Below are 18,803 nucleotides of genomic sequence, written 5' to 3'. Positions count from 1 at the left end.
AGGAAAAAGTGCGATGGGTTTTGCAAAGGTCACCTGTTTGGAGACATGATTAGTTCTGGCTCCACTATTAAGTCTGTAGTAACAGTTCCCTGGAAATATCTCCAAATTTCTTTCTATTCAGTCTTTGTATGATGTGTCATGAATGAATAATACCACTCCCTTAGCCATTCCATAGCAGGGAGTTAGTAATCAAAGAAAAACACTCTGAACGTACACAGTATCACATGAAGATTATCATTGTAATTATTTTGCTAATTAATATATCTCTTAAGTGTTTAAGTTTTCCAGTGGTTTCATAGCAATAACAGCCATCATTTTTCATTATTTGATTTTAGTGAATGCCTTTCCATTGTTTGCACAAATGCAAACACACAACACACACAACACACACAATAACATACACAATAGCTTCCCACTCTCACCAACCCATTAACTTGTCTCCTATCTTGCTCTGTAGAGAAAGTTGGTATTTAGAAGGCAGAAAGGGAGAAGTTTCTTTAACCAATCAGATGGGAAAAGGCAGAATTGGAATAACTGTACAGAAGGCAGAAAAGTCAGAGAATAAGACAAGCTGAAAAGCTGATGGTACCTAGTGAAGAATTGCATGGCTCCTTCACTTCGATATCAGCAAGGTTTCATAGAGTAGAAGTCATGACTCAAAAGACAGAAAAAATGGGGACCTGGTGGCTCAGTCGGTTAAGCATTTGCCTTTGGCTCAGGTCAGGATCCCAGGGTCCTGGGATGGAGCCCCATGTCTGGCTACCTACTCAACAGAGAGTCTGCTTCTCCTTCTCCCTCTGCCCCTGCCTCCTACTCCTGTTCTCATTCACTCTGCTCTCTCTCTCTCTCTCTCTCTCTCTGTATTCCTGTTCTCATTTACTCTGCTCTCTCTCTTTCTCTCTTTCTCAAAAAACATAAATAAAAAAAATTTTTTTAAATGGCAGAAAAATTATCCTATACTGACTTATTCTTGGCCTTAAAAGGTTCAGAAAAATACAACTGTATCAGATCTTAGCAAAAGTACTTAGTGAGCTGACTGTGGCAGTGGTCAGTGGTGGAAGCAGAATTTCTGCAGGAGTGTGGGTTTGGGTGTTGGGGAATGGAGTTGTGAGGTAGGGCTTTGGTGGTAGGAGTTGAAACAGTTTTTATTAGAATGTTAGATAAGATATAGAAAACATAATCTGTCAATGTTAAAGAAAAGATGCATCTCAAAATCTGAGATATATATGTGCAGGGCAAGGGGGTTTAGGAGGTGGACAGGACATTTCAGAGCCCTGGAATCGCAAAGAACCATATCTATGTTTCCCTGTAGTTTGCATGTTTTGCTTTTGTCAAAATGATTAAAGAAGACAATTTAGATACTACAAACATGGATGCTTCATGAAATGTCAGTCTCATAGAACTGTGTGGCAAGCTTTTCTAGAAAAAATGAATAAGGAATAAGGAAAAGAAAAACAGAAAGTGAATAAGACACATGGAAGAGAAAAATGGAAAAGAAATAAGGGACAAGGGAATAAGTATGAAGCTGAGAGTCAGCTTGGCCTTCAGGGATTGGCTGATGGGATATACCATGTGTCAGGTCAAGCATAGCATTTATAGGGGCATGAAAATTATATAAGTTGCAGTTTACTGATGTAGCATCCTGGGCAGGAGGGCTTCCATCTAGAGTCTAGAAATTTATTTCAACACTTCCAAAGTCCTTATACCTGGAACTCTTCCTTGAAGGAAGCCTTTTGTCTCAGGAGGCCTCTGCCAATGTGTGCAGAGATTGGAAACTGACCAAGAGTATATGTCCCCGGGGAGCAATCCTTAGCCAATGACTGATCAGCAGCAAGAAAAAAGCCCACTGATCATGCCTTACATCAGGTCACACATAGAAGAGCTGGAGCTACCTCTGTACACATCAACCAACATCTACCCTGGCTTGACTTCTTTCTCTTCCCTGTTCTGCTCTCCTGGTCCCCCAAGAGTTTCTCCTTCAAAAATTCCACTAGCAAATCTCTTGCACAAGGATTGTCCTTCTGAGCATCTCCTTCTAGGTATCTGAACCTAAGACAGAGGTGACATTGCTCAGTTTCTCTCCTTGTAGCCTCTACTGTTCTATACAGGGGATCTCCTAACCACATCCAAGATCACACTCCATGTGCTAGCCACACTAGTGTCACATCATCTATGGAACTGGCAGCAGACAGGACCTGTGATGATAATCTTTATGTGTCAACTTGGCTGCACCACAGTATCCAGATATATGGTTGAATGCTATTATGAATGTTTCCATGAGGGCATTTTAGGCGAGATTAAGGTTTAAATTGAGGCATTTTGTGTCAAGCATATTGCTGTCTCCAATGTGGGTGGGCCTCATCCAATCAGTTGAAACCCTAGATAGAACAAAGACTGACCCTCCTAAAGCAAGAAAAAATTCTGGCAGTAGCCTGCTTTTGGATTTGACCTATAACATTGGTTCTTCCAAACTCTTACAAAATGCCAAACTGCTTTGTAGATTTTGAACTCTGGATTTTAGATTTCTTTATCTTGAAGGGCCCTATTACAGAGCATATAACTGTTCAGTAACTTTGAAATTAGTGATGCCTCATGGATTCTTTTCAGTAGGAAATAATTTATTAATGGGCAACACAAACAATATTTTCTCCCTACAATGAAATCTGACCTTCTGTAGAGAATGCTTGTTTTGTATTTTAAATATTTTGAAGAATTCTAGAAAATCAGAAATCAGCAGCCCTGGGTCTGGTTGTCTGCGGGAAGTTCATGAAGGTTAAAAAAGAGTTTATACCTATAGATGTATCTTCTTAACTATGAGATTGGCTTTTCAAATACTTTTTGAGGCTTATTCTTCCAGGGCTTTCTTAATATCTTAACACCTTAGATATATCCACATGTAAGATTCCTCTTCTAAGAGCTTCTCCTGAAATTACTAGTAAATTGGGGAAATCTTTCTTAGCCTTATTGCTTCTTCTCAGCATCTTCCAAAACCCATTACCTTCTGGAAGCACCAGGGGCTAGATTCCCCCCAGGAATGTCCACTATAGGTAGAACACAGATTAAAGGAAATTCCGAGCTTTTGTCCCTACAAGGATTTCCTTACCTCTTATTCAGTTATACAGAATCATTCATTTTACATCATCAGAGTTTATCTTAAAACAAAGGCAAACAAATATATCATTAAGTGTTAAAGTTCTAACACTGCCTCACTTCCATTCCATACCACAATTCCCAATACAAGCATTGTCATTCAGTCTTCTTGAGCAGGATGTATAAAATCCTTAAATTGTAGTATTTTAAAGGTCACTAAATATCATTAAAACTGACTCCTTCATTTAAAAAGGAAGCTCAGGGGATCCCTGGGTGGCTCAGTGGTTTAACGCTTGCCTTCAGCCCAGGGTGTGATCCTGGAGTCCCAGGATCAAGTCCCACATCAGGCTCTTTGCATGGAGCCTGCTTCTCCCTCTGCCTATGTCTCTGCCTCTTTCTCTCTGTGCCTCTCTTGAATAAGTAAATAAAATCTTTAAAAAAATAAAAATAAATAAAAAGGAGGCTCAGAAGTGTTCCCTGACTGGAAATTACCTAGCTAATTAGTGGAAATTACCTACCTAATAAGTGGAAAAACCAGTAGAACTAAAGTGATTATCTTTCCAAGAAAAATTTACTTTTTTCTAAAATTTCTGACTTGCTGAGGTATAGTTGATATATAATAGGAAATTCCAGTGTCCTAACCTATCAAAATGTCAGCTATGCTTGTTTGCTTTTCTTTTAAGTGTATTTTATTCTTCTATAAAAGGATAATTATCTTACATCGAATAGTGGGAACATTTTAGGCTGCACCCCCCACCCCATTACAACCATCATGAACCTTCATGCTTCCGTGTGATGTTTCATAACAATGAGTAGAAATAAAGCATCTTATATCAAAAAAATTCTCAAAGGATTCACTTTCAGTGATTTAAAAAAACACAAGTTAATCTCTGGCAATTAAGAGACCTTTAAAGTACAGTTAATTGAATGATAAGCTTTGTGGCAAATTAACTGTTCACAGGTATTTAGGCAAATTGCCATTTTAATGTCCTTCAGGTTCTAATACGTAGTCACCCACCCCATGTACACACAGGAACCGTGGTGATCAAAGTCTATTTCAGCATTTTGGACAGTCTTGCTCTTTAAGAATTGCTAGTTCTTTGAAAAAGGAGTGAAGAATTTATCTCACTGTTTTGTTTTCCAGACATAGCCCTCAGTCTGATCTCTTACATACTGAGGTGACAGCCACCCACAAAATACGGAGATGAGTGATTGATTAGCTATAGAGACTGCTCCCCAGAGTGAGCAAGGCAGCTAAAGAAACTGAACTAGACGGAATCCGTGATGAATGCCAGACATGAAAAATATCCATATCTCTTTTCTGGCTGATAAATCTAAAAACTGTCCACAGGGGGAAAAAAGTGCAAAGATTTAAAAAAATAATGTCTTAAGAATGTAAATTTACAAGAAGACAAATATTACCACACAACTAAATGTATTAATTTCATGTCGTTCCTTCATATCTGCTTATGTTTTTTGGGGGGATGACTTGACAATATCCCCTGCAGTCCCCAGGCATCACAGATGGTAATGGGAAGGGATCTTGTTATGTGGTTCCCACATCAAAGCTCTGTGTTTGGTGAATATCAATTTTCTTTCACAGGATGGAGGTAAAGATTTAAGCAGAAAGATGTTTTATTTTGATCATCAACACCTGCATTGTGGGTATAATACACTCCAACCAGACCTAACTGAAGCTGTGCTAGACCTGACAAGTGGATCTTTTGAACTGTGAAGATCATAATTTGGGGAGATTTAAAAATACTGTTACCACATGGCAAAGATGCATACCAATTTGTAGCAATTGATGCCAAATCTACAGATGACAAAACTCATCTGTTCCAAGTTAAAATTTAATCTGATTTTATCATCTAAGGTCTATTTGGGAAAAAAGGTGATGAAATACAACCACTAACTTACTGTTTGTTAATGAAACCCCATGATTTATTCTAAAAGAATACATATTTCATCTTTTCGTTACGTATTTACTATAGGTCTAGACAGCAAAGACATTAATAAAATCCAGTGCTACTAAGTGCCAATTCTAACCCCTCTCTACACTGGGTACAAGAGACAAATACAAGGGCACGCTACATCTGAAAGGGGACTTTCAGAAACTATTGTGTTAACAGGAGAAAATGATCAAAGAGCTCATCTGAATATTTTTTCAAACTGAGACTTCATTAAATTATCCTATTAACTGAAATCTTTAAGGTTAAATATGATAGACCTAAAGAGAAGCAAGTGTGATATTTTCCTAAGGATTGCCATTATTAAACCAATATTTTACAGAAGAAAAATTAATTTTAAGAAACAAGTCCTGGATTATCTTAAAATTTTATGTTATTAGAGAATCATAAAATAGTGTAATTAATAAATATGCATTAAGGAGGCCAATTCATTAATAGACATGTTTTCCTTAAATCCTTCATAGTAGGCAATCAGTGCATATTTCTTGAATGTTAATATATATTAACTGTCTTTACCATTAAGACTTCGGCTGTGTGGTCGGGAGGCATATTTCACAAGCTATATAAAATATTGTCAAATGAGGGGGAAAAATGAATTGGGAGAGCAGAAATGAGTGTGCATTCTTTACCAGATGATGTAATATAAGCCCTATGGACAAGATGTAATTTGAGTTGGACTAGAACCCTCCCGTTACAACTAAAATAGCTATTAAGAAATGAAGGGAAATCAGAGAATATTCCATAAATTAAGATATAAAAACATATTTCAAATTTATTCATTTATAAATATGAATACTTAGAAATAATGGCTTAATTAAAAATGCTTCCTAGAAATTCACACACTGCTATGTATATACAAACATATTAAATTACATGTGTGAAATGTAAAAGAATAATATCGTTCTGTAGCTTTCCTCTGAATACACATTCATTTTCCTACAAGTAATACCCTGAATGAATGTAAATAAATGACACTTTCATCCATCTGCTAATTTGAGCATTCATAGGAAAAGGAAAGAAAATTAAATTTTATAGAACTAGTGCCAATGAATTTCTGTTGCCGTTCCCATTTCAGTGGATGGCTGACAGTCCCCTCAGCCAGCTACTCTGGGCTGAGGATACTAATCCTCTAAACACCTGCATTTTTCACACTTAAGTTAGCTGAAAGATCTAAATTTGAAAATTATTATTCCTGAGCAGAGAAAATATTATTTCTCTATTTTAAAAGCCAATGATTTTTTTAAGGTAAGGATATGGATACTGTTCTTTCAACTGCCCTTAAATTTAATGCTGACCCTATACTTACCTAATAAATAAAAGGTATTTATTTAGTGGCTGAGCTGATGGCCCCTGAATCATGGATAAAGTAGGTGATAACATGTGCAAACATCATCATTGATACAGCCCCAGTTATAGCACTAGCTGGGCTGAATTGCAAATAAAGCCTTCTGAATTTAAAAGATCCTAGTGACCCTTCACAAAACACACTAACATATTCAATTCAGTGTATTGTTAGTAATACCTACCATGTGCCTGGACCATGCAAATTCTGGTACAAGGAAAGGTTACAACACAGGACTGATGCACTTCACATTTATAGAGAAATGGTGAACTTAGGAAGGAATCATATATCTTCCATTGCTCTATCCCTCCCTACATATGCACAGCATCTGTTAAGTATAGAAATGGTGCTTGCCACAATCATGAAAAATAATATATAAAAATACATATGTGTAGATATATGTATTATCTATATTAAATATGTATTAAGCAGTATGTATGTATATATATATATACACACCTCCTCACCTGTGTGAGGTGTGTGTGTGTGTGTGTGTGTGTGTGTGTATGTATCCTCACCCTCTATTATTCCTCTGGATCCTGCTGCCCTCCAAAATCTAGGCTTCAGAGGAGCTGAATAGCATGTACTTTTTGAAAGTGCAAAATGTTCTATGTGTTCTGTCTTTGGCATGAACTGCTTTTAGTAGGAGCAGCAGGAGCAGCAGAAGCAGCAGCAGAGTTTATTGATACACCTCTCCACTCCCTCTGCTTCACTTGAGTAACTGCTGCTCTCATCTTTCAATTCGACTAAGGTCTAGGTTTTATTTTTGTCCAATGTGATTCTCACCCAGAAACAGGTCAGCATCCTTAATGGAGCATGTGAAAATTCAAGGATACATTATTTGTTGGCCCAATGATTGGGGAATGCCATTGCCATTTAGTAAGCATGGAGCAGAGCTGCTAAATGCATTGTACTGTCCTGCACAACAAAGAACGGCCTCTGGATGTGGCCGTTCCACAGAAGGACCAGCATCCACAGACCTCTCTCGGGCTGAGACATCAAAATGAATTTATCCTGATCTGCTTTACTTCCTGGCATTTAGTTGACTTTCACTAAATATGTGTAGAATAACCCAGTAAATGGAGACATTTTTGGCCAACCCAGTCCTTCATAGTGTGCTGGGTGTCTTAGACTCTACAGGCATGAGGTGTTTATCCTTGTAGTTATCTCTCTCTCTCTCTCTCTCTCTCTGTCTGTCTCTCTCTCTCTCTTTCTCATCTATCTATTAAGAGAGACTCCAGAGAAAAAGCAGATGCATTTAGGGATGCATGTACTTTGTACCTTAAATTCAGAAATGTTTCTTCAGCACTAATTCTGGGACAGACACTTTTTCTAAGTGCATGGGAGAGCCAATGACAAAGCAGAGAACATTTGAGATCAGTATTTATGCATCTCGTTTGATTGCTGGGCACCATAAAAAGCCAAATATTACAGTACTGCCTGAGCTTCACTGAACTCTAATTATTCAAGTTTGTTGTAAATATCTCACTTTTGAGTGCCCACAGCACCTCATGCATTCTCCTGTCACAGAGTTTCATATTTAAACTGTTTCATAGCAGAACTTCTTTATCTGATGAAATCCACCCTTATATCTTGCTGTGCTAAGCCAGTCCTCAGACATTTCAACCAGTGGGAGAATAATGAGTTCTTTACGTATGGCAAGGATGGGGGGTGGGGGGAAGAGAGGTTTGGTTCTGTCTTGTACAATTGACTGCAACTGTATTAAAATCTTCACTTATGAGTCCAATAAATACTTTGTTGACCATCAGTGACCTAAACTAAACTGGATTTTGCCCAATAGATTTTCAGAACATTCCCTATTTTTGACAGAAATAATTAGAGGTCAATGTGATTTTAAAAGATTTCTGGATTAGTAGACTTTAGAGTTTCCCAAACATGTTTTCTGATATACTCTGTAGACATTAGAATTTAGAGTCAAGTAGATTTGGGTATAAATTATGATTCAGATCTTGGCTTTGTGATCTTGAACATATGATTCAACCCAACCGATGAGTTTCTGTTTATGTAAAAAATGTGAATAATGTTTCATCATTGAAGTAGGCTGGAGGTAGTTCTTGGCTTTAAGTTTTAGTCAAGCTAAGACTTCACAGAAAATATAAACTTGTGCATTAATATCTGACATGCCACGTTATTCTTAAGGCTGTGATTGATTGATAGAAATAACTATGAGCTGCCTTGAAATTCTAAAATGATATTTATATCATTTTATATAGCTAAATGACAAAAATATCTAAAAAGATAAAATAATATTAGCATTATATTTAAGTCATGCTGTGGAATAAGTCATGAAATAGCTGTTTAGGAGCTCAATTTCTTGCTTCACTTTGTTTTTTTATGAAATACTATAAGATCAGTTCCTTATATGCCTTTGAGATACACAATGGCCATAATTGCTGATTTCACTGACCATTAGAAAACACATTTAATTAAATATGACTACCTATATATCCTAGTACCTGAGTTAACTTCTTCATGAAAAACGGAAGCAATTGTGTGTATATATATATATTTTCCATATATATATCCTAGTCTGACCAAGTCTGAGTCATGGCTCTGTTAATCCTAGTTCTGTGATGCTGAACAAGACATTTACTCTCTTTGTGCCTCAGTTTCCCTCTCTGTCAATTGAGGTAATGACAGTAAGTAGCTAAATCATAGTATGCTGTTAGAATAAAATACAGAGTACTTAAAAGAGTACCTGACACATAGTAAATTCTCATTACTTTCTAATGACCCCTCATTTTGTGGTCTTTCTGCAAATGTTTTAGAATGATCCACAAATGCATTTTGGAAATCCACAGTCCTCATAGCCTTTACTTTGCCCTGATTTGACTTGCTTTGGTCTAGGTGCAAGTTATCGTCATCAAAAATAAAGAATACATGCTTTATTTGTGTGCTCTCAAGATCTAATGAAAACATTATTTGAAGCACATAAAATAGTGCTTTATGCATCAGGATTATATACTTTAAAAAAAAAAAGAAAGAACAGAAAACCAATTTCATCAATCCCCTCTTTCTTGCTTGCTTTCCACATTTTCTCTTTAGACTGGCACAGCCTCACCACTGAATGTCGTTCCATTTTTCTATTATTCATTTTTGACCATGCCCAGTGGCGGATACTGATATCTACCCAGTTTATTTAAGAAAGGAGACAGAGGTCAGGAAAGCGCTGTGCTCAATAGCATAGCTGGATTATTCTGAGGGCCCACCAGCACCCAGTTACTTTTAGGATAAAAGGTTTCTCTCCACTTACATGTTCTCTCTTAGTCTTCCAAAACAACAATACAACATGGGCAGGAAAGGGTAGGGAAGAAACAATAGGAACAGATGGGTCCATGTTCCTCTGTTTTCAGTTTTTGCCTTGGTTGATTTTCAGCGTTCCAAATCTAGAAGTTGTTGGGTCAAATTTTTCATTTAAACCATTGAGAAAAATTATATTGAATAACTTTACCCTCCTACTATGCCTGCCTATAAGACTGATGAGGAGTGGGTGAACTGAATGCAGAACTTTCTGGCAAGCATATACCTGTGTATATTCAAGCTCAGAGTGGAGAAGCTACATGATTGACTTCCACTAGCAATTCATACGGTGGAGCAGTAGGTTGATTTGCTGTGATGTGGTCAAATAAAACATGTGTGATTTAGGTAGGCAGACCTGTCAAGAGAGAAAACTAGTTTGAAGAGATTTAATTGCTGTCAGGATTGAGTGAAAGAACAGAAATGAGCAGGTGTTTCACTGGCTTAGAGAATGCTTTAAGACATGCTATCTTTACTGCCTGTTTTCTGGAAAGAGGAAAGTAGGTCCCATGGGTTAATTGACTGGGTAATCTATCAGCTGCTAATCCTACTTCTTTTATCATCACCCTTTTTGCATAAATCCCTGGTTAGAGATAATTGAAGTGGACCAGGCAGGCACTTGACAAAAACTAGAAAGGAGAATTCCAAGTGCATTAGTCAGGGCTGTTCTAGTTTGCAAGTGATAGAAACCCAACTTGAACTAATATAAGCAAAAGGGGGAATTTACTGGCTCATTGGGTCTGTGCTGGACATCTTATATGTGCCACACTTGGTTCATTCCTGCCTTTTTCTATCTGCTCTGTCTTTAGGATGCTGACCCATGTGAATTGTATCAATGATACTCCGTGTTCTTTGGCCTCTTGTTTCGACACTGGCAGGATATTATAAAGATAAGGAGAGTGAGGTCAGAGTACTCCTTGCATCACCTGGTTTTGGCTATATTCCCCTGTGCAAAGGTTATAGCTACTGCCATAAAGCTTTCTCTATAAAATTTTCTTTCTGCTTTCTGGTGATCTTTCCCTCCTTTTGCTCCTTCAGGACTGAATAAGAGAAGCAATGGTTTTCCTTGCTTACTATTCCATGCCTTGTGCTTTCCCTAGTCCCTTTGTAAATAGCCCCTTGATAAAGATTTCCTCAATTACCTACCTTGAAGGAAGGATATTTTACCTGTTTGTATCTTAACTGGTATTACCTTCAAGTAAGAATCAAACAACTCGAACAATTAAAAGTCAAGGATATAGTTGTGCTTTGGAATATCTACAGCCAGAGACCAAAAGTTACCAAAAATTGTTTGAATTGTTATTTCTCTTTGTGGTGCAGGCTTCATTATATTTCACTGGAAAAAAAGATAAAGCTGGGCTTTCCCAAGAAGGAGAAAAAAGAAACACCAATGTTAATACTGGGGTCCCAAAGTCTTGCAGCTTCCTTTACTAGTGTGAGTGGCTCTATTTCTGAGCTCCATTTTGAAAAATACTGAGTGACAGAGTGTGAGGTGACCTCTCTATCTTTCTTGATGAATCAAATTTGACATGGCTCCAGATAGATCCAAATAGGACTCTTCCCAGACCTAACGACTGGAGTAGTGGCAAAAGCAATACTCAAAAGAAAGTAGATGTTTTTCACAAAATGAAAATAGCATATAAAACAAAAGACAACCATTATATCAAGGGTACATATTTTTCTCCTATTTGGGGAAGAAGTCAAACGTAATAAATAAGCTTTACTAACAGGAAAAAGTTTACAGGGAAAGGTGTATCATGCTCCAAGTTGCAGGGCCTTTTGTTCTTGGGCCAAGAAATAAACAAACAAACAAACAAATAAATAAATAAAACTTATCTTTCCACTACTATATATATTTATAATGCCAAAGATACAGTGGAAATGATCGATATCAAAGTTCTCTATGTGGCTAAAGTACAGCCAATAGGTGACTTTACTCTTCCTTTATTTTTTCTTTACAGTTATCAGAGAAGCTAATATCTAAATTAGCCAATGAATAGATGGCTAGAGGCCATTATGAATTATAGTATATTGCAAGTACGGGAAATACAAACCAATAAGCGACTGTTGATGGATTCTGTTCTCACCTGGAGAGCACAAATGGAGATTCCATCCTTACTTATACTTGCACAGTCATATACTTCTGACTAGTGTAACAAAAGTGGCCATTGGTAGGTATTTGATGAGACCTGAGAATCTGCCAAAACAACACCTCAGGGATTCCCATATCTAATGGCTAGACACCAGTGTTATTATGAGGGGTAATAATAGACTCTCTTTTTTATGGAACAGTAATATTTGCTTTTAGCAAAACCATAAAGAGAGAAGTGATCACATCATGTATGGGGAAAATATATAAATGATGATATCTGTCTTATTGAATAAAGATGGGTCCCTGTGCTAACACATAGGAAGGTACAGAAATCCATACTAAAGCTCTGCATTATCATTTTAGTAAGTCCCTGCAACTCAGCTGGGTCCTGTGCTCATCTTAGAAATGCACTAGGGAAGACCAACCAAATATTAGTTCCTCTTTTGAGAACTTATAGGAGACATCTTATTAGTCCTTATAGTAGTCCTGGAATTTGAGTATTATAACTATGTTCATTTTCTATATGGGGAACCCGAGGCTTTGAAAAATTAATAGTCAAGTTCATATAGACTGTGGTGGAGCTGGGTTTGGACTCATTCTTTTTGATTAAAGAATCTATTTAAGAGTCATACCACTTAAATGCTATATATGATTCACACCATGCATAGCAAATTAGTTTTAGGCTAAAATTACCAAGATGTTGCCTCTCTTGGGATACTTTATGGTAAATAGATAATACACTCACCTAAAACGATTTATGCAGCCCCAGAAATCTGATTTTGCTCATTCACCTGGTGCAGATGCACCTTTCTCTATTATGCTAATAATATCTTAGATTCTGTGATTAATATATAAATTCAGAGTGCCAATACATTCGTTTACAATGAAAAAAATATTGTGTTACGTGACCTTGAAGATACACAGCCAAATAGTAATAAGAAAAGTGATGTTGACCATGGAATTAGAATTATATAAATTATAAAGAAAATAGAATGTTTATTGATACACAGATAAAATAGTCTGATTAATCTATTTACCTAGTAAAGAGATTTTTCCAATGACACTATTTTTCTATAAGCTTATTGGATAGATTTGGTCAATATTCACATATGTGGCTCTTTTTCACAGTTCCTATGGTTAAACAATCCTCTACTATTGATCTATTTTATATTATTACTATATTAATTAATGTTTAATCAATCCAAGAGATGAAACCATTCAATGTCTTAAAGAATTCTTTTTTTTTTAAATTTTTATTTATTTATGATAGGCACACAGTGAGAGAGAGAGTGGCAGAGACACAGGCAGAGGGAAAAGCAGGCTCCATGCACCGGGAGCCCGATGTGGGATTCGATCCCAGATCTCCAGGATCGCGCCCTGGGCCAAAGGCAGGCGCTAAACTGCTGCACCACCCAGGGATCCCTGTCTTAAAGAATTCTAAGCAATTACATTTTCTGTCTTTCTTTCAGTGTATATTTTAACATTTCAAGTTCCAAGTACAGATTTCTTGTTAAAATCAGTGGATTGGGAAGATGAGTGAGAACATAGCCTCCATGTACACCTCTAAGTGATGATTAAGTGTTTTAGACTCTAAGAGTATTAGGGAAATTAAGATGAGAGAATTGAGGGTCATAAAGGAATGTTTGACACATAAGGAGGCTCTTAAATTTGTGACTTGAAGTTTGGCTAAGTCTCAGAAAACAGAGATTTACTGTTATGCAATTTGTGTTTAACATCCCCCACTCAGATATTCAACCTTAATTTATCAACACTTACTATGTTCTGGGCACTGTGCCAGGTTTGGGGAATATAAGCTGGATCAAATGTGGCCTCTGTGACCTCTTGGTTCACAGAGTAGAGACAATTATAAGTCAATGCAGTAAATGTAGTGATAAAGATACACAGAGTGTGTTTGGGGACATGGAGAAAGCACTAAATCTAGGACGTGAAGAAAGGATTAGTAGAGAAAATTAGGCTCTGCAGAATAACAAGTAGGAAGACTCAAAATAAGGAAATCAATCAATGAAATATACCATATCCATAAAATGGAAAGTGAAAAAACAATTACATGATCATCTTAATTGGCATAGGAAAGGTGCTTGACAAAATCCAACACTCAGAAATCTAGGAAAAAAATGTCCTAACCCCAGGTAACTATGAATGTGAACTTATTTGGAAATGAGGTCTTTGAAAGTGTGATTAGGTAAGTGAAGGTGAGGTCATAATATATTAGAGTTGAGCCCTAAATCCAATGACTTTGGTTCTTATGAAAAGGCCGTATGAAGATGTAGATATAGGGAGGACATACAACACAGGCATGGTGAGGGTAGATGCAGAAATTGTAGTGATGCAGCTATAATCCCAAGAATGCTAAGGATGGCCAGCAATCACCAGAAACTAGAAAGAGGCAAAATAGGATGCTTCCCTGAGGGTTCTCTGAAAGAGTATTGTCTTTCTGAAACTTTGATATGGAGCTTTGAGCTTCCAGAAGAGAACAAACATCTGTTGTTTTAAACTAGTTTGTGTTATTTTGTTATGGCAGCCCTAGGACACTAATATATACCATGACATATTATTAAACTGTACAACGGAAGGGATTACTGATAAATGCTTCAGTGTGGATGAGCCCCAAAACATTGTGCTAAGTGAAAGAAACCAGATATCACAGGTCATCAATCACATGGTTCTATTTATATGAAATATCCACAGAAAGTAAATCTATAGGGACAAAAACCAGTTTAGTGATTGCCAATGGCTAGGGGACAAGAGCAATGAAAAGTAACCACTTAATGGGTACACAGTTTTATATGAGTGATGCAATATTTTGAAATAGAGAGAGATGGTATTTGCACAATGATATGAAGGTAGTAAATACTAGTGAATTGTTGTTCACTTTAAAATGATTGTTTTTATGTTATGTGAATGTCACGTCAATAAAAGTCAAGGTGTTGGTTTTACATTGCAACTATAAGGAGTTAAAGAGGAATAAGCAAATTGCAGACAAGAGTTGTTTGGTAGGTGAGTTACCAGGTACATACGTGAGTTCTGTCTTGATTCCCCCCACATGATATATATTTTCTATATTTAATTTGGATGTATCTAAAAGCATTCCTCTTTTTAAAATATATGAATACTAGAATATATTATAAATGGTCTTTAAGTTTCAATCAATATCTAGAGACAGACATCACCTGTAAACTTATATTCTACTCTTTGGTGGAATCCATCGGATTCCAAAATAGCATGGATTCACAGCCTGACATTGGGTATCCTCAAAGACTGTGATAAATGATCATTCTATGTTTTCAGGTGAAAGTTTTCTGAAATATATCAAGTTATTTAACACAATCTAAAGTAACATAACTAATCAATGGAGATGTATATGTTTGTTTTAGTTCAAGAGCTTATACATGTGAATTCATGCTGATTATTGATGAATATTAAATAGCTTAAAAAAGAGGTTTAGTCTAGAGGAAGAAACTTCAGCATATCCCTCATGATTGACTTGATTCCTTCAACAGGTTTAATGGGTAAGTGTTGTCTCTTTGCTTTTAGTCTGACAACAAATATTTGTAGTGGGCAAGGACTCACAGGTAGCTTTATTTGTAACTATGGGAAGGGATGTTCAAAGCTGGAGGTAGACTCTCCTTGTTCCAATGGTAGATGTGATCAAGAGCATAGGATTTAGACTTCTTACCAAGTGCACTTCCTCTTAGATAATATTCTTCTGGATATTTGGTATTCCATACATCCAACCTCAACAATTGGATATATATCAGAATCAGCAGCAATGTCCACAATAGCCAAACTGTGGAAGGAGCCTCGGTGTCCATCGAAAGATGAATGGATAAAGAAGATGTGGTCTACATATACAATGGAATATTACTCAGCCATTAGAAATGACAAATACCCACCATTTGCTTCAACATGGATGGAACCGGAGGGTATTATGCTGAGTAAAATAAGTCAATCGGAGAAGGACAAACATTATATGTTCTCATTCATTTGGGGAATATAAATAACAGTGAAAGGGAATATAAGGGAAGGGAGAAGAAATGTGTGGGAAATATCAGAAAGGGAGACAGAACATAAAGACTCCTAACTCTGGGAAACGAACTAGGGGTGGTGGAAAGGGAGGAGGGCGGGGGGTGGGGATGAATGGGTGATGGGCATTGAGGGGGGCACTTGATGGGATGAGCACTGGGTGTTATTCTGTATGTTGGCAAATTAAACACCAATAAATGAAATGGTAAAAAAAAAAAAAAAGAATCAGATAAAAGCTTGGAAAACTTGATGCTTTTGTTATATTTGATTTCATGTAATTAAACAGAAATTTCTGGGTGAATGGGGAAACAATTCAGGACTTAGAAATGTCAAACATTTTATATTTTCTTAAAAAGGATATAAAACTTATCTCAATTAACAAATGATCTTTCTTTGTGTATTGAAATAGGAAAAAGAATATCCATAAAGATCATATGAATCCCTCTCTGGGTAGAAACTCATTACACCAACCAACACTTCAGTATTTAGAGATCAAATATTTTTGTCTATGTATAATATAGCAGGGATGAGAACTACCAAGAGAACATCTGGGATGAGAGAATCAAGTGCAATATCAAATCAAGGCTGGGGAAGACAAAATGAGATGCATAGGAATTAGAGGGCTGCTTTACCATTGCACATAGTGTCAGTAGGTCAGGGACCATCTAAAGGGAACTAAGCCTCTGGCTCTATTTTGAAATGTGTCTACTCAGGAAGGATGTCTGTTTAAGCTATCCCTGCTTTTATTGCTTTACCCACGTGTCTTGGGAGAGATGTGCTTTCTATATCCCTCACTTATCCCCACAGATTAAGTTTATCAGAAAATCTTGAGACCTTTTAAGTTATAGCACCTTGTGTGAGAGCAGAGGTTATTAACATCATTCAATGAATTAAAACATGTGAAACATAAAGAATGGTAATAGCATAAAATATAAACTTAAGAAATCTTAGTTATTTAATATTAACTCATGAATTATCCAGGGCTTCACATTCAGCAAGAAAATGGACCCAATGCCTGCATCTGTCATTCAAAACATTCTCATATCTAACACTGTTCTGTTTTTCCAAATTATTTCTCATAGATTAATTATAAGAGTTCATCTCATCAGCTGTATTTGTTTATAAGAAAACAGAAATACATAGTGTCCTTCATCACAGCCTCACCTTTGCCTATGTCATGTCACCTTTGGCTCTGTGGCCCTGCTTCCTTCAACACTCCTTATGAACTGTTATCTATTGTCCCTGGACTGGGTTGGATCCAACATTTACTTGACCATTCAAATCACAGTGTTGCCTCCTGCTGAGATTTTTCCCACACTTGTTACATGGACAGGTAAATTTCCACCAATGCTATGCTTTGAATTATCCATCTCTTTATTTTCATCTGCAAAGCTAAGATATTTGGGTATTTGAGTAGAAATTAGCTATTTGTATTTTTGTCATATTAAACCTTCCTTATATTATACATCTCTTAATATCTACTGATATGTATTAGTGATCCATCAATATTTACTGACATGATTTGGAAAATTGATGCATGTGACAGGAAAAAAAAAAGTTATGTAGGAACCTAGTCTATGCACTACTCCAGATTCCCAGTGAGAAGCCTTGGCGGCTGCTGTTATTCCTCACTTTCATTATGCTGTTATCCCACTACATCATCAGAGTCAGCTCATCGCCCTTTCTTCTAGACCATGAGTTGATGCCTCCCCCTTCTTCAATCAACTAGCACAAACACCCCCCTTCTCATCCTCAGCTGACAACCTTGTTCCTATCTCAAAATGGAAGCTGTCTGAAGACTTTTCACAAGCCCCCACAAGAACACCTCTCCAGTTTCCCCAATAAGATTCCCCAAAGTTACATTTGAGGCAAGAACCTCAGCAATTGCAGAAATAGGGAAGTTCTGGCTTCTCTCTACTCCTGAAATCAGATAAAGCAGGTGGCTCCGATAAAACTACAGCCTTGGGAGTGGACTTTCTGGAAGGTATCTGAAGAGTCTGGGTGACCCACCCTCACAGTGTGGGGCATCCGTCTCTTGGGAAGGAGTGTTGTCAGAGGAAAGATAGGAGGTGTGAGGGAGCCTGAAGATGCATCCTGATCCTGTCCTCTCTTTAAACAGTTATATCTCTCAGTGGATTCACAGGGCCTGTCTGAAGGACTTGCCATGGAAACAAGCAAAGGTGTGTGTTGTCTCAAGGCTGTACCCAAATTGCTTGTGAACCACTTTGCATTTGTATTTGTTCTTTTTACTTCCCCGACTTCATGTCCCATTTTCCCTCCTGCTGCTATCCTGAGATTGCTGGACTCATGAAGCCTTGGCATGAAGGACATGCCTCGAGCTCTATTTTCTACAGCTCCTGCTCTATGACTTTCTAGTCTATTACCAGCATTACTGGGACATGAAATGGAAAAACTAAAATAAGTAACTTTAATAGAGAATTGACAGCATACGGATTGTTCCATACATTGACAGAATTTAATGTTGGCAGTACTCTCTATGGTGTTATTGCCTTTTGTATATGAGAAAAAAAGTCTAAGAGAGGTAAAGGGATTTCCTCAAACACCATAATTTGAATCCAAGTCTCACTAGTCTCTGACACACTTCATTGCAAACACTATTTCCACGATGCAGAAGATAAAACTCTCTCATTACTCACATCACCACGGATGGCATTTTCAGGGCACAGAACACTCATATTCTCTCAGTGAGGCAGGCCTCCTGGATTACATTCTTTTCCAGGGGGCCAGAGGGCAGTAGAGGCCATTTTATACAGCCTTACATGTGTAAGCTATTGTCTAGCAGTTGGGTAGGGTATCCTGATATCACCCTTCCCAGCGCCCTAAGTTTCCTGATTTTGGGCCACACTTACAAACTGGTTGATCTGCATGCTACATGGCAAATCTAGAGGTCTGCAAAAATCTGGATATAATGTAGCATATAAGTTCA

At 37.2% G+C, this 18,803-nt stretch overlaps 1 pseudogene; it reads right to left on the bottom strand.

Annotated features, from left to right (window-relative positions):
- Window positions 1-18,187, bottom strand: part of LOC119877295 — a 40,066-nt pseudogene extending 21,879 nt beyond the window's left edge.
- Between the last annotated feature and the right edge of the window lie 616 nt (window positions 18,188-18,803).

The sequence above is a fragment of the Canis lupus genome, chromosome 19 (genome assembly GCF_011100685.1).
Source record: "Canis lupus familiaris isolate Mischka breed German Shepherd chromosome 19, alternate assembly UU_Cfam_GSD_1.0, whole genome shotgun sequence".
NCBI classification, from domain to species: domain Eukaryota; kingdom Metazoa; phylum Chordata; class Mammalia; order Carnivora; family Canidae; genus Canis; species Canis lupus.
This window is presented reverse-complemented; position numbering and strand designations above follow the sequence as displayed.